The sequence below is a fragment of the Pholcus phalangioides genome, unplaced genomic scaffold (assembly GCF_987345545.1).
Source record: "Pholcus phalangioides strain wild (caught in Gottingen) unplaced genomic scaffold, Ppha-v1.0 ptg000018l_1, whole genome shotgun sequence".
Taxonomy (NCBI): Eukaryota; Metazoa; Arthropoda; class Arachnida; order Araneae; family Pholcidae; genus Pholcus; species Pholcus phalangioides.
The window spans coordinates 3,556,978-3,571,663 of NW_028301611.1; the positions used below are offsets into that span (position 1 = coordinate 3,556,978).

The 14,686-nt window shown below is 38.8% G+C and overlaps 7 non-coding genes across 7 annotated transcripts; 4 read left to right on the forward strand and 3 right to left on the reverse strand.

Annotated features, from left to right (window-relative positions):
* The first annotated feature begins 198 nt into the window (after nt 1-198).
* On the forward strand, nt 199-305 carry LOC149071566 (U6 spliceosomal RNA). Its single transcript, XR_016194650.1, has one exon. It is a non-coding gene; the product is annotated as a U6 spliceosomal RNA (small nuclear RNA).
* Nucleotides 306-2,362: 2,057 nt separating this feature from the next.
* On the reverse strand, nt 2,363-2,479 carry LOC149071567 (U5 spliceosomal RNA). Its single transcript, XR_016194621.1, has one exon. It is a non-coding gene; the product is annotated as a U5 spliceosomal RNA (small nuclear RNA).
* Nucleotides 2,480-4,548: 2,069 nt separating this feature from the next.
* LOC149071568 (U6 spliceosomal RNA) lies at nt 4,549-4,655 on the forward strand. The gene has a single exon (XR_016194651.1). It is a non-coding gene; the product is annotated as a U6 spliceosomal RNA (small nuclear RNA).
* A 2,047-nt stretch (nt 4,656-6,702) lies between these two features.
* On the reverse strand, nt 6,703-6,819 carry LOC149071569 (U5 spliceosomal RNA). Its single transcript, XR_016194622.1, has one exon. It is a non-coding gene; the product is annotated as a U5 spliceosomal RNA (small nuclear RNA).
* Nucleotides 6,820-8,888: 2,069 nt separating this feature from the next.
* Nucleotides 8,889-8,995, forward strand: LOC149071570 (U6 spliceosomal RNA). Its single transcript, XR_016194652.1, has one exon. It is a non-coding gene; the product is annotated as a U6 spliceosomal RNA (small nuclear RNA).
* Nucleotides 8,996-11,042: 2,047 nt separating this feature from the next.
* On the reverse strand, nt 11,043-11,159 carry LOC149071571 (U5 spliceosomal RNA). Its single transcript, XR_016194623.1, has one exon. It is a non-coding gene; the product is annotated as a U5 spliceosomal RNA (small nuclear RNA).
* Nucleotides 11,160-13,228: 2,069 nt separating this feature from the next.
* Nucleotides 13,229-13,335, forward strand: LOC149071572 (U6 spliceosomal RNA). The gene has a single exon (XR_016194661.1). It is a non-coding gene; the product is annotated as a U6 spliceosomal RNA (small nuclear RNA).
* Nucleotides 13,336-14,686: the final 1,351 nt, after the last annotated feature.

Genomic DNA, 14,686 nt, shown 5'->3' on the forward strand with positions numbered 1-14,686 from the left:
CTGACTAACGGAAAACAAAAAATTATTTCTGATTTGAATGAAAATGATAAATAATTTTGGATTTAAAAGCGCATAATGTAATATATTTATCACGTTTCTTGCAAATGTGTTACACAGAAGCACATTTACTATAACGGTTGATCGATAATGCAGGTGTGAAATTAGCAGTATATAAGCAGACGTTATTCATTTACACTTGTACTCGCTTCGGCAGTACATATACTAAAATTGGAACGATACAGAGAAGATTAGCATGGCCCCTGCGCAAGGATGACACGCAAAATCGTGAAGCGTTCCACATTTTTCTTTTTGCGGCACCGTGCTAACCGGTAGCATCAATATTTTTGTGTACCCGTAACATATTTTGGTGATTTATTTGGATTTGTCGCACTCGTTTGTCGGGACGCGATGGAAATGGTCGTATCAACGCAAGCTCCATTTGTCGTGGACGAGTTTAAATTAATCCATGCAATTTGTCTTACCTTCAACCTCATCAAGGGGGCACTCACTCGAAAAAAAATATGACCCCCGTAAGCGGAGTGTCCCGAAAAAAGGAGTAAACCATGTGATCTAACTATTTCCTCCCTCTTTCTTCCCACTGAAGCACTCGTGCGCATTGAAATTAACTTTTTATTATTTCCAACATTTTTTCATTTATTTTTAGGGAAACTGGAACGCTGGAGGATCGTGTAATAGCCGGACAACCATGTTTAAGGAAAGCACGTTCGCCCCGTGCTGCATCCGAAATGGAAGCGTTAGCGTCCGAATTAGCTGCAGGGACCAGCGGTGCTCGTGAAGCTGCCAGACTCTAGGGCTTACCACCATCCTCCGTACGCAATATTCTTCATGGAATCCTTGATCTGTACCCATACAGATTGCAGTCGTGTCATGAACTTTTAGCAGCGGATGCCGTACAGAGAGAAACATTTGCCAAGGTGGGCTTTTTCCAAAATCGAACAGAATCCCGCCTGGGTCTTTAACATCTTCTGGTCAGATGAAGCTCATTTTTTGCTTCGTGGCGACGTTAATGCCCATAACTGTCGCATCTGGGTGGCGTCTAACCATTGCATTCCCCCAAAAGTGACAGTTTTGGTGTGGGTTCACGGGTTCGTTCATCTTAGGGCCCCCCCTTCTTCTTTGAAACGCAGTGTCCAGTAAACGGACCTAACTCAGGCCAAGCTCACAACAGCTGACGCCAGATGGCGACTTATGAGTTAGGTCCGGCCCTTATCAAATTTATTGCCTAAAAATCATGTAAAATTTAATGTCTTTTATTTTAGCAAGGGCATTATTGTACATTTTCGCTTGCCTTTTTTTAAAACCATTCAAAAGGAAGTGCTTCCACATCAATTTGAGAGCTTTTTCTGAATCTCTTCTTCAACCATCCAGGAACGCTCTGTTCAATTCCTTTTTGTTCCAAATCGTTGATAACGAACTGTGTTGAATCTCGAATTTTTTGCCGTTTTCGTCACCTTTTTTTCTTCAAATTTTCCCTATCAAGCAGCTATATAGTTTCGATTTCCGAAACAATGGTGTTTTAGTAAGTGGAGCAATAGTGGTTATAGTGTTTTGCACTCTGATATTCTGGAAATTAACTCGATAACTCCACCACACGCTAACTCTTCCACAATCTGCGTTCGAATCTAGCGAAAGATGCGCAAATGTTCACAAAAGGTGTTTTGAGGGTTGGATTCTTGGGAACAAAAATAGACTTAATCTTTCCTTCCTATATACCTCCTCTAAGGATTTAACAGAACAAAGTAAAAAAGAGATGAAGCTGAGAGGATTTTACCATTTTTGCAGTACTCAAAAACACTGAAATAGATTTTGTTCCAAGCTCGTTGTGAAAGGTAAATTTACAGATAAGAAGATTTAGATAAGGTAACAAAGAAATTTGTGACAATTCCTATTTGAAAATTCGTTATAAGCGTACTTTGCTGAAATCGGTGTTCGTTATAAGCAATCAAAATAACATAGAAATACAATACGAAACTCACGCGACAAGGGAAAACTTCGTAATACCCGTGTTCGATTGTATTAGTACACACTAAAAAATCTTATATGAAAGAGGAAAAATAAAAAAAAAAGTCATCAAGAAATTACTTAAAAAATTGTTCTGTTATAAAAAAAAGCGGGACCCTTATTGCGGCTTTAGTCAGCAATGCCGTCTTAACGGCAATGGTCCAACCCGGGCACTCATAAAAAAAAATGAAAAGTAGTTGAAGTTTTCGAGAATTTGCCAGGTAGGGCAGGAGAAAAATCACTTGGCCCCGGCTTTAGTTGCAGAGCGTTTATTAAAAATTAAACTGAAAACGGCCCCTCTTGCGTACGGGAACACAAACTTCCTACTTGAACATTAAAATACCCCGTTTCGGGGGCTCCAAAAATTACTTAAGCTCATGTAAATTGCTCCTCTCCACGGTAATCTTTAGTAAAAGGCGAAAGATTAACTCGAAGTATTGAAGAGAAGCCAGAGCGTAAAAGAATTCCCTAGTTGAGAAATTATCAGAATGTAATTACCTCCAAAAAATTTCAACCATCAACATATTACTCCAAATATGTGCAAATACCAGATTTTGTGTTCATTAATTATATTATTTGCATGCTTTGTGCATAAAATCTTCGCTTACCGTTGAGAAGCGTTACAATTATTTGTTTTTATCAAGCATATGTGACTAGTACCTTCTCCCTAGATGGCAGCACATTTTTTCATACTTGAAATATCTAGCATAGAATTTCCAAAAACCACTGGGATAATTATTTTCTCTCCATCTGCGAAAGTTAGCAAATTTTGTGAAACTAGAAAATACCGCATTACAGGCACGTTTCTAAAAATGGAAAATATTTTTTGAGATGAGTATACAAATCAATAAATAAAAAGAAAATTATATGAAATTCAAGAGAAAATTTAACTACTCTCGTGAATTATTTGGTCTTATTTTTTGAATCGATTTCATTTGAAACTTTTTTATGGTCCGCTGACCATAGGTTGAGAAGTGCTTTTATATATTGTACCTACTCGGGATGGGCACTAGTTTATATTGATTGCATGTTCAAAGTCGATTGAATATTTTTCTCTACGGTTATTTCGTGCTGGGCCGTGACTAGAAACGAAAACTTACTCTGTCGTCCAACGCCGAAGCTGCTTAAAGGCAACTGCTTAATGCAACTTTCTCCGACCCCAGCATCCATTTTGGCATCCCCTCTTTCCATTATTTTGAACGGAAAAAGAATAAACTCGGCACCCTTCCTGGTCTGAGCGGTGGACAAGGAAGAGTTTATAGTTGGCACAAGATTCCCTTAATTAAGGACCCTGATTTTTGTCCTGGCGTTTGGCTTCTCAGGGTATTCCACACATAGGTGTACATTCAATCGTTCCGAGATGACTTTTTTACAAAATGATATTGAGGACAAAAATTCTGTATTTTTTCCACACTTGGTATAATCAAGTATGTTTGTTTTTTTTTCGAGGTCTTCTTTTTCTGATTCAGTAAGTTTGTGAGTGAGAAAGAGAAACGACCTCGGAAAATAAGTTGTGAAGAGATCCTCAATCGTCCCTCTTGCTGTTCCACAATTCTCTGAAATGTTGTTTGAAACGGGGGGTAGCGAGAAATTTCTTTCAGAGGAAAGGGGGAGGGGCGGTTGACAGAACAATGGATTTGACCATATAATTCCATGAATATTAGTCATTTCCTGACATTTAGGGATTAGGGTAAAGAACCCAGGGCCGTAGTGCGCTTTCTTGGGGCCCCTTTTGAAAGGGTTCTATTATGCAAAATAAGTGTAAATTTGAGCAGTGCCCCAGTCTGATTACGGTCATGCTAGAACCCCTTGTCACCCCTCCAGCTACGGCAGTGGTTTGAAGTATCTTTCCAAATTATAGTGGATCCCACTTATAACGTTTCTCAAAATACCCTCGTGAAAAACGTTGTAAGCGGGAAAACGTTCTAAACGGGAAATCTCAATGAGAATTAGTTATTGGAACCAGGAAAATAAGTCGCTCTAAGTAGGAACGTTATAAGCGGGATCGACTGCATATGATTTTTCAATTTACTTACCTGTTGGCTTAAACTTAATCTCGGAATTGAATGAAGGTACGTTGAATTTTTCTTGGAAATTTCAACAAAGTGTTTTTGACGAAAAAAACAAAGGATTGTTCTCTTGTGTACACGATACTATTTTCAACAGCTAATAAAAAATTTTACAAAACCCCCCTTTTCTAAATTAATTTCGGAAAAGTTGTGTATTGAGAGGAACCTTTTTCTTTTTGTGAGGGCATATTTCCAAGTAAACACAACAATCGATATTGTAACTATCGCCATCTAGTGATCATAAAAAAAGCTAACGCGTCTGACTAACGGAAAACAAAAAATTATTTCTGATTTGAATGAAAATGATAAATAATTTTGGATTTAAAAGCGCATAATGTAATATATTTATCACGTTTCTTGCAAATGTGTTACACAGAAGCACATTTACTATAACGGTTGATCGATAATGCAGGTGTGAAATTAGCAGTATATAAGCAGACGTTATTCATTTACACTTGTACTCGCTTCGGCAGTACATATACTAAAATTGGAACGATACAGAGAAGATTAGCATGGCCCCTGCGCAAGGATGACACGCAAAATCGTGAAGCGTTCCACATTTTTCTTTTTGCGGCACCGTGCTAACCGGTAGCATCAATATTTTTGTGTACCCGTAACATATTTTGGTGATTTATTTGGATTTGTCGCACTCGTTTGTCGGGACGCGATGGAAATGGTCGTATCAACGCAAGCTCCATTTGTCGTGGACGAGTTTAAATTAATCCATGCAATTTGTCTTACCTTCAACCTCATCAAGGGGGCACTCACTCGAAAAAAAATATGACCCCCGTAAGCGGAGTGTCCCGAAAAAAGGAGTAAACCATGTGATCTAACTATTTCCTCCCTCTTTCTTCCCACTGAAGCACTCGTGCGCATTGAAATTAACTTTTTATTATTTCCAACATTTTTTCATTTATTTTTAGGGAAACTAGAACGCTGGAGGATCGTGTAATAGCCGGACAACCATGTTTAAGGAAAGCACGTTCGCCCCGTGCTGCATCCGAAATGGAAGCGTTAGCGTCCGAATTAGCTGCAGGGACCAGCGGTGCTCGTGAAGCTGCCAGACTCTAGGGCTTACCACCATCCTCCGTACGCAATATTCTTCATGGAATCCTTGATCTGTACCCATACAGATTGCAGTCGTGTCATGAACTTTTAGCAGCGGATGCCGTACAGAGAGAAACATTTGCCAAGGTGGGCTTTTTCCAAAATCGAACAGAATCCCGCCTGGGTCTTTAACATCTTCTGGTCAGATGAAGCTCATTTTTTGCTTCGTGGCGACGTTAATGCCCATAACTGTCGCATCTGGGTGGCGTCTAACCATTGCATTCCCCCAAAAGTGACAGTTTTGGTGTGGGTTCACGGGTTCGTTCATCTTAGGGCCCCCCTTCTTCTTTGAAACGCAGTGTCCAGTAAACGGACCTAACTCAGGCCAAGCTCACAACAGCTGACGCCAGATGGCGACTTATGAGTTAGGTCCGGCCCTTATCAAATTTATTGCCTAAAAATCATGTAAAATTTAATGTCTTTTATTTTAGCAAGGGCATTATTGTACATTTTCGCTTGCCTTTTTTTAAAACCATTCAAAAGGAAGTGCTTCCACATCAATTTGAGAGCTTTTTCTGAATCTCTTCTTCAACCATCCAGGAACGCTCTGTTCAATTCCTTTTTGTTCCAAATCGTTGATAACGAACTGTGTTGAATCTCGAATTTTTTGCCGATTTCGTCACCTTTTTTTCTTCAAATTTTCCCTATCAAGCAGCTATATAGTTTCGATTTCCGAAACAATGGTGTTTTAGTAAGTGGAGCAATAGTGGTTTGCACTCTGATATTCTGGAAATTAACTCGATAACTCCACCACACGCTAACTCTTCCACAATCTGCGTTCGAATCTAGCGAAAGATGCGCAAATGTTCACAAAAGGTGTTTTGAGGGTTGGATTCTTGGGAACAAAAATAGACTTAATCTTTCCTTCCTATATACCTCCTCTAAGGATTTAACAGAACAAAGTAAAAAAGAGATGAAGCTGAGAGGATTTTACCATTTTTGCAGTACTCAAAAACACTGAAATAGATTTTGTTCCAAGCTCGTTGTGAAAGGTAAATTTACAGATAAGAAGATTTAGATAAGGTAACAAAGAAATTTGTGACAATTCCTATTTGAAAATTCGTTATAAGCGTACTTTGCTGAAATCGGTGTTCGTTATAAGCAATCAAAATAACATAGAAATACAATACGAAACTCACGCGACAAGGGAAAACTTCGTAATACCCGTGTTCGATTGTATTAGTACACACTAAAAAATCTTATATGAAAGAGGAAAAATAAAAAAAAAAGTCATCAAGAAATTACTTAAAAAATTGTTCTGTTATAAAAAAAAGCGGGACCCTTATTGCGGCTTTAGTCAGCAATGCCGTCTTAACGGCAATGGTCCAACCCGGGCACTCATAAAAAAAAATGAAAAGTAGTTGAAGTTTTCGAGAATTTGCCAGGTAGGGCAGGAGAAAAATCACTTGGCCCCGGCTTTAGTTGCAGAGCGTTTATTAAAAATTAAACTGAAAACGGCCCCTCTTGCGTACGGGAACACAAACTTCCTACTTGAACATTAAAATACCCCGTTTCGGGGGCTCCAAAAATTACTTAAGCTCATGTAAATTGCTCCTCTCCACGGTAATCTTTAGTAAAAGGCGAAAGATTAACTCGAAGTATTGAAGAGAAGCCAGAGCGTAAAAGAATTCCCTAGTTGAGAAATTATCAGAATGTAATTACCTCCAAAAAATTTCAACCATCAACATATTACTCCAAATATGTGCAAATACCAGATTTTGTGTTCATTAATTATATTATTTGCATGCTTTGTGCATAAAATCTTCGCTTACCATTGAGAAGCGTTACAATTATTTGTTTTTATCAAGCATATGTGACTAGTACCTTCTCCCTAGATGGCAGCACATGTTTTCATACTTGAAATATCTAGCATAGAATTTCCAAAAACCACTGGGATAATTATTTTCTCTCCATCTGCGAAAGTTAGCAAATTTTGTGAAACTAGAAAATACCGCATTACAGGCACGTTTCTAAAAATGGAAAATATTTTTTGAGATGAGTATACAAATCAATAAATAAAAAGAAAATTATATGAAATTCAAGAGAAAATTTAACTACTCTCGTGAATTATTTGGTCTTATTTTTTGAATCGATTTCATTTGAAACTTTTTTATGGTCCGCTGACCATAGGTTGAGAAGTGCTTTTATATATTGTACCTACTCGGGATGGGCACTAGTTTATATTGATTGCATGTTCAAAGTCGATTGAATATTTTTCTCTACGGTTATTTCGTGCTGGGCCGTGACTAGAAACGAAAACTTACTCTGTCGTCCAACGCCGAAGCTGCTTAAAGGCAACTGCTTAATGCAACTTTCTCCGACCCCAGCATCCATTTTGGCATCCCCTCTTTCCATTATTTTGAACGGAAAAAGAATAAACTCGGCACCCTTCCTGGTCTGAGCGGTGGACAAGGAAGAGTTTATAGTTGGCACAAGATTCCCTTAATTAAGGACCCTGATTTTTGTCCTGGCGTTTGGCTTCTCAGGGTATTCCACACATAGGTGTACATTCAATCGTTCCGAGATGACTTTTTTACAAAATGATATTGAGGACAAAAATTCTGTATTTTTTCCACACTTGGTATAATCAAGTATGTTTGTTTTTTTTTCGAGGTCTTCTTTTTCTGATTCAGTAAGTTTGTGAGTGAGAAAGAGAAACGACCTCGGAAAATAAGTTGTGAAGAGATCCTCAATCGTCCCTCTTGCTGTTCCACAATTCTCTGAAATGTTGTTTGAAACGGGGGGTAGCGAGAAATTTCTTTCAGAGGAAAGGGGGAGGGGCGGTTGACAGAACAATGGATTTGACCATATAATTCCATGAATATTAGTCATTTCCTGACATTTAGGGATGAGGGTAAAGAACCCAGGGCCGTAGTGCGCTTTCTTGGGGCCCCTTTTGAAAGGGTTCTATTATGCAAAATAAGTGTAAATTTGAGCAGTGCCCCAGTCTGATTACGGTCATGCTAGAACCCCTTGTCACCCCTCCAGCTACGGCAGTGGTTTGAAGTATCTTTCCAAATTATAGTGGATCCCACTTATAACGTTTCTCAAAATACCCTCGTGAAAAACGTTGTAAGCGGGAAAACGTTCTAAACGGGAAATCTCAATGAGAATTAGTTATTGGAACCAGGAAAATAAGTCGCTCTAAGTAGGAACGTTATAAGCGGGATCGACTGCATATGATTTTTCAATTTACTTACCTGTTGGCTTAAACTTAATCTCGGAATTGAATGAAGGTACGTTGAATTTTTCTTGGAAATTTCAACAAAGTGTTTTTGACGAAAAAAACAAAGGATTGTTCTCTTGTGTACACGATACTATTTTCAACAGCTAATAAAAAATTTTACAAAACCCCCCTTTTCTAAATTAATTTCGGAAAAGTTGTGTATTGAGAGGAACCTTTTTCTTTTTGTGAGGGCATATTTCCAAGTAAACACAACAATAGATATTGTAACTATCGCCATCTAGTGATCATAAAAAAAGCTAACGCGTCTGACTAACGGAAAACAAAAAATTATTTCTGATTTGAATGAAAATGATAAATAATTTTGGATTTAAAAGCGCATAATGTAATATATTTATCACGTTTCTTGCAAATGTGTTACACAGAAGCACATTTACTATAACGGTTCATCGATAATGCAGGTGTGAAATTAGCAGTATATAAGCAGACGTTATTCATTTACACTTGTACTCGCTTCGGCAGTACATATACTAAAATTGGAACGATACAGAGAAGATTAGCATGGCCCCTGCGCAAGGATGACACGCAAAATCGTGAAGCGTTCCACATTTTTCTTTTTGCGGCACCGTGCTAACCGGTAGCATCAATATTTTTGTGTACCCGTAACATATTTTGGTGATTTATTTGGATTTGTCGCACTCGTTTGTCGGGACGCGATGGAAATGGTCGTATCAACGCAAGCTCCATTTGTCGTGGACGAGTTTAAATTAATCCATGCAATTTGTCTTACCTTCAACCTCATCAAGGGGGCACTCACTCGAAAAAAAATATGACCCCCGTAAGCGGAGTGTCCCGAAAAAAGGAGTAAACCATGTGATCTAACTATTTCCTCCCTCTTTCTTCCCACTGAAGCACTCGTGCGCATTGAAATTAACTTTTTATTATTTCCAACATTTTTTCATTTATTTTTAGGGAAACTAGAACGCTGGAGGATCGTGTAATAGCCGGACAACCATGTTTAAGGAAAGCACGTTCGCCCCGTGCTGCATCCGAAATGGAAGCGTTAGCGTCCGAATTAGCTGCAGGGACCAGCGGTGCTCGTGAAGCTGCCAGACTCTAGGGCTTACCACCATCCTCCGTACGCAATATTCTTCATGGAATCCTTGATCTGTACCCATACAGATTGCAGTCGTGTCATGAACTTTTAGCAGCGGATGCCGTACAGAGAGAAACATTTGCCAAGGTGGGCTTTTTCCAAAATCGAACAGAATCCCGCCTGGGTCTTTAACATCTTCTGGTCAGATGAAGCTCATTTTTTGCTTCGTGGCGACGTTAATGCCCATAACTGTCGCATCTGGGTGGCGTCTAACCATTGCATTCCCCCAAAAGTGACAGTTTTGGTGTGGGTTCACGGGTTCGTTCATCTTAGGGCCCCCCTTCTTCTTTGAAACGCAGTGTCCAGTAAACGGACCTAACTCAGGCCAAGCTCACAACAGCTGACGCCAGATGGCGACTTATGAGTTAGGTCCGGCCCTTATCAAATTTATTGCCTAAAAATCATGTAAAATTTAATGTCTTTTATTTTAGCAAGGGCATTATTGTACATTTTCGCTTGCCTTTTTTTAAAACCATTCAAAAGGAAGTGCTTCCACATCAATTTGAGAGCTTTTTCTGAATCTCTTCTTCAACCATCCAGGAACGCTCTGTTCAATTCCTTTTTGTTCCAAATCGTTGATAACGAACTGTGTTGAATCTCGAATTTTTTGCCGATTTCGTCACCTTTTTTTCTTCAAATTTTCCCTATCAAGCAGCTATATAGTTTCGATTTCCGAAACAATGGTGTTTTAGTAAGTGGAGCAATAGTGGTTTGCACTCTGATATTCTGGAAATTAACTCGATAACTCCACCACACGCTAACTCTTCCACAATCTGCGTTCGAATCTAGCGAAAGATGCGCAAATGTTCACAAAAGGTGTTTTGAGGGTTGGATTCTTGGGAACAAAAATAGACTTAATCTTTCCTTCCTATATACCTCCTCTAAGGATTTAACAGAACAAAGTAAAAAAGAGATGAAGCTGAGAGGATTTTACCATTTTTGCAGTACTCAAAAACACTGAAATAGATTTTGTTCCAAGCTCGTTGTGAAAGGTAAATTTACAGATAAGAAGATTTAGATAAGGTAACAAAGAAATTTGTGACAATTCCTATTTTAAAATTCGTTATAAGCGTACTTTGCTGAAATCGGTGTTCGTTATAAGCAATCAAAATAACATAGAAATACAATATGAAACTCACGCGACAAGGGAAAACTTCGTAATACCCGTGTTCGATTGTATTAGTACACACTAAAAAATCTTATATGAAAGAGGAAAAATAAAAAAAAAAGTCATCAAGAAATTACTTAAAAAATTGTTCTGTTATAAAAAAAAGCGGGACCCTTATTGCGGCTTTAGTCAGCAATGCCGTCTTAACGGCAATGGTCCAACCCGGGCACTCATAAAAAAAAATGAAAAGTAGTTGAAGTTTTCGAGAATTTGCCAGGTAGGGCAGGAGAAAAATCACTTGGCCCCGGCTTTAGTTGCAGAGCGTTTATTAAAAATTAAACTGAAAACGGCCCCTCTTGCGTACGGGAACACAAACTTCCTACTTGAACATTAAAATACCCCGTTTCGGGGGCTCCAAAAATTACTTAAGCTCATGTAAATTGCTCCTCTCCACGGTAATCTTTAGTAAAAGGCGAAAGATTAACTCGAAGTATTGAAGAGAAGCCAGAGCGTAAAAAAATTCCCTAGTTGAGAAATTATCAGAATGTAATTACCTCCAAAAAATTTCAACCATCAACATATTACTCCAAATATGTGCAAATACCAGATTTTGTGTTCATTAATTATATTATTTGCATGCTTTGTGCATAAAATCTTCGCTTACCGTTGAGAAGCGTTACAATTATTTGTTTTTATCAAGCATATGTGACTAGTACCTTCTCCCTAGATAGCAGCACATTTTTTCATACTTGAAAGATCTAGCATAGAATTTCCAAAAACCACTGGGATAATTATTTTCTCTCCATCTGCGAAAGTTAGCAAATTTTGTGAAACTAGAAAATACCGCATTACAGGCACGTTTCTAAAAATGGAGAATATTTTTTGAGATGAGTATACAAATCAATAAATAAAAAGAAAATTATATGAAATTCAAGAGAAAATTTAACTACTCTCGTGAATTATTTGGTCTTATTTTTTGAATCGATTTCATTTGAAACTTTTTTATGGTCCGCTGACCATAGGTTGAGAAGTGCTTTTATATATTGTACCTACTCGGGATGGGCACTAGTTTATATTGATTGCATGTTCAAAGTCGATTGAATATTTTTCTCTACGGTTATTTCGTGCTGGGCCGTGACTAGAAACGAAAACTTACTCTGTCGTCCAACGCCGAAGCTGCTTAAAGGCAACTGCTTAATGCAACTTTCTCCGGCCCCAGCATCCATTTTGGCATCCCCTCTTTCCATTATTTTGAACGGAAAAAGAATAAACTCGGCACCCTTCCTGGTCTGAGCGGTGGACAAGGAAGAGTTTATAGTTGGCACAAGATTCCCTTAATTAAGGACCCTGATTTTTGTCCTGGCGTTTGGCTTCTCAGGGTATTCCACACATAGGTGTACATTCAATCGTTCCGAGATGACTTTTTTACAAAATGATATTGCGGACAAAAATTCTGTATTTTTTCCACACTTGGTATAATCAAGTATGTTTGTTTTTTTTTCGAGGTCTTCTTTTTCTGATTCAGTAAGTTTGTGAGTGAGAAAGAGAAACGACCTCGGAAAATAAGTTGTGAAGAGATCCTCAATCGTCCCTCTTGCTGTTCCACAATTCTCTGAAATGTTGTTTGAAACGGGGGGTAGCGAGAAATTTCTTTCAGAGGAAAGGGGGAGGGGCGGTTGACAGAACAATGGATTTGACCATATAATTCCATGAATATTAGTCATTTCCTGACATTTAGGGATGAGGGTAAAGAACCCAGGGCCGTAGTGCGCTTTCTTGGGGCCCCTTTTGAAAGGGTTCTATTATGCAAAATAAGTGTAAATTTGAGCAGTGCCCCAGTCTGATTACGGTCATGCTAGAACCCCTTGTCACCCCTCCAGCTACGGCAGTGGTTTGAAGTATCTTTCCAAATTATAGTGGATCCCACTTATAACGTTTCTCAAAATACCCTCGTGAAAAACGTTGTAAGCGGGAAAACGTTCTAAACGGGAAATCTCAATGAGAATTAGTTATTGGAACCAGGAAAATAAGTCGCTCTAAGTAGGAACGTTATAAGCGGGATCGACTGCATATGATTTTTCAATTTACTTACCTGTTGGCTTAAACTTAATCTCGGAATTGAATGAAGGTACGTTGAATTTTTCTTGGAAATTTCAACAAAGTGTTTTTGACGAAAAAAACAAAGGATTGTTCTCTTGTGTACACGATACTATTTTCAACAGCTAATAAAAAATTTTACAAAACCCCCCTTTTCTAAATTAATTTCGGAAAAGTTGTGTATTGAGAGGAACCTTTTTCTTTTTGTGAGGGCATATTTCCAAGTAAACACAACAATCGATATTGTAACTATCGCCATCTAGTGATCATAAAAAAAGCTAACGCGTCTGACTAACGGAAAACAAAAAATTATTTCTGATTTGAATGAAAATGATAAATAATTTTGGATTTAAAAGCGCATAATGTAATATATTTATCACGTTTCTTGCAAATGTGTTACACAGAAGCACATTTACTATAACGGTTCATCGATAATGCAGGTGTGAAATTAGCAGTATATAAGCAGACGTTATTCATTTACACTTGTACTCGCTTCGGCAGTACATATACTAAAATTGGAACGATACAGAGAAGATTAGCATGGCCCCTGCGCAAGGATGACACGCAAAATCGTGAAGCGTTCCGCATTTTTCTTTTTGCGGCACCGTGCTAACCGGTAGCATCAATATTTTTGTGTACCCGTAACATATTTTGGTGATTTATTTGGATTTGTCGCACTCGTTTGTCGGGACGCGATGGAAATGGTCGTATCAACGCAAGCTCCATTTGTCGTGGACGAGTTTAAATTAATCCATGCAATTTGTCTTACCTTCAACCTCATCAAGGGGGCACTCACTCGAAAAAAAATATGACCCCCGTAAGCGGAGTGTCCCGAAAAAAGGAGTAAACCATGTGATCTCACTATTTCCTCCCCCTTTCTTCCCACTGAAGCACTCGTGCGCATTGAAATTAACTTTTTATTATTTCCAACATTTTTTCATTTATTTTTAGGGAAACTGGAACGCTGGAGGATCGTGTAATAGCCGGACAACCATGTTTAAGGAAAGCACGTTCGCCCCGTGCTGCATCCGAAATGGAAGCGTTAGCGTCCGAATTAGCTGCAGGGACCAGCGGTGCTCGTGAAGCTGCCAGACTCTAGGGCTTACCACCATCCTCCGTACGCAATATTCTTCATGGAATCCTTGATCTGTACCCATACAGATTGCAGTCGTGTCATGAACTTTTAGCAGCGGATGCCGTACAGAGAGAAACATTTGCCAAGGTGGGCTTTTTCCAAAATCGAACAGAATCCCGCCTGGGTCTTTAACATCTTCTGGTCAGATGAAGCTCATTTTTTGCTTCGTGGCGACGTTAATGCCCATAACTGTCGCATCTGGGTGGCGTCTAACCATTGCATTCCCCCAAAAGTGACAGTTTTGGTGTGGGTTCACGGGTTCGTTCATCTTAGGGCCCCCCCTTCTTCTTTGAAACGCAGTGTCCAGTAAACGGACCTAACTCAGGCCAAGCTCACAACAGCTGACGCCAGATGGCGACTTATGAGTTAGGTCCGGCCCTTATCAAATTTATTGCCTAAAAATCATGTAAAATTTAATGTCTTTTATTTTAGCAAGGGCATTATTGTACATTTTCGCTTGCCTTTTTTTAAAACCATTCAAAAGGAAGTGCTTCCACATCAATTTGAGAGCTTTTTCTGAATCTCTTCTTCAACCATCCAGGAACGCTCTGTTCAATTCCTTTTTGTTCCAAATCGTTGATAACGAACTGTGTTGAATCTCGAATTTTTTGCCGTTTTCGTCACCTTTTTTTCTTCAAATTTTCCCTATCAAGCAGCTATATAGTTTCGATTTCCGAAACAATGGTGTTTTAGTAAGTGGAGCAATAGTGGTTATAGTGTTTTGCACTCTGATATTCTGGAAATTAACTCGATAACTCCACCACACGCTAACTCTTCCACAATCTGCGTTCGAATCTAGCGAAAGATG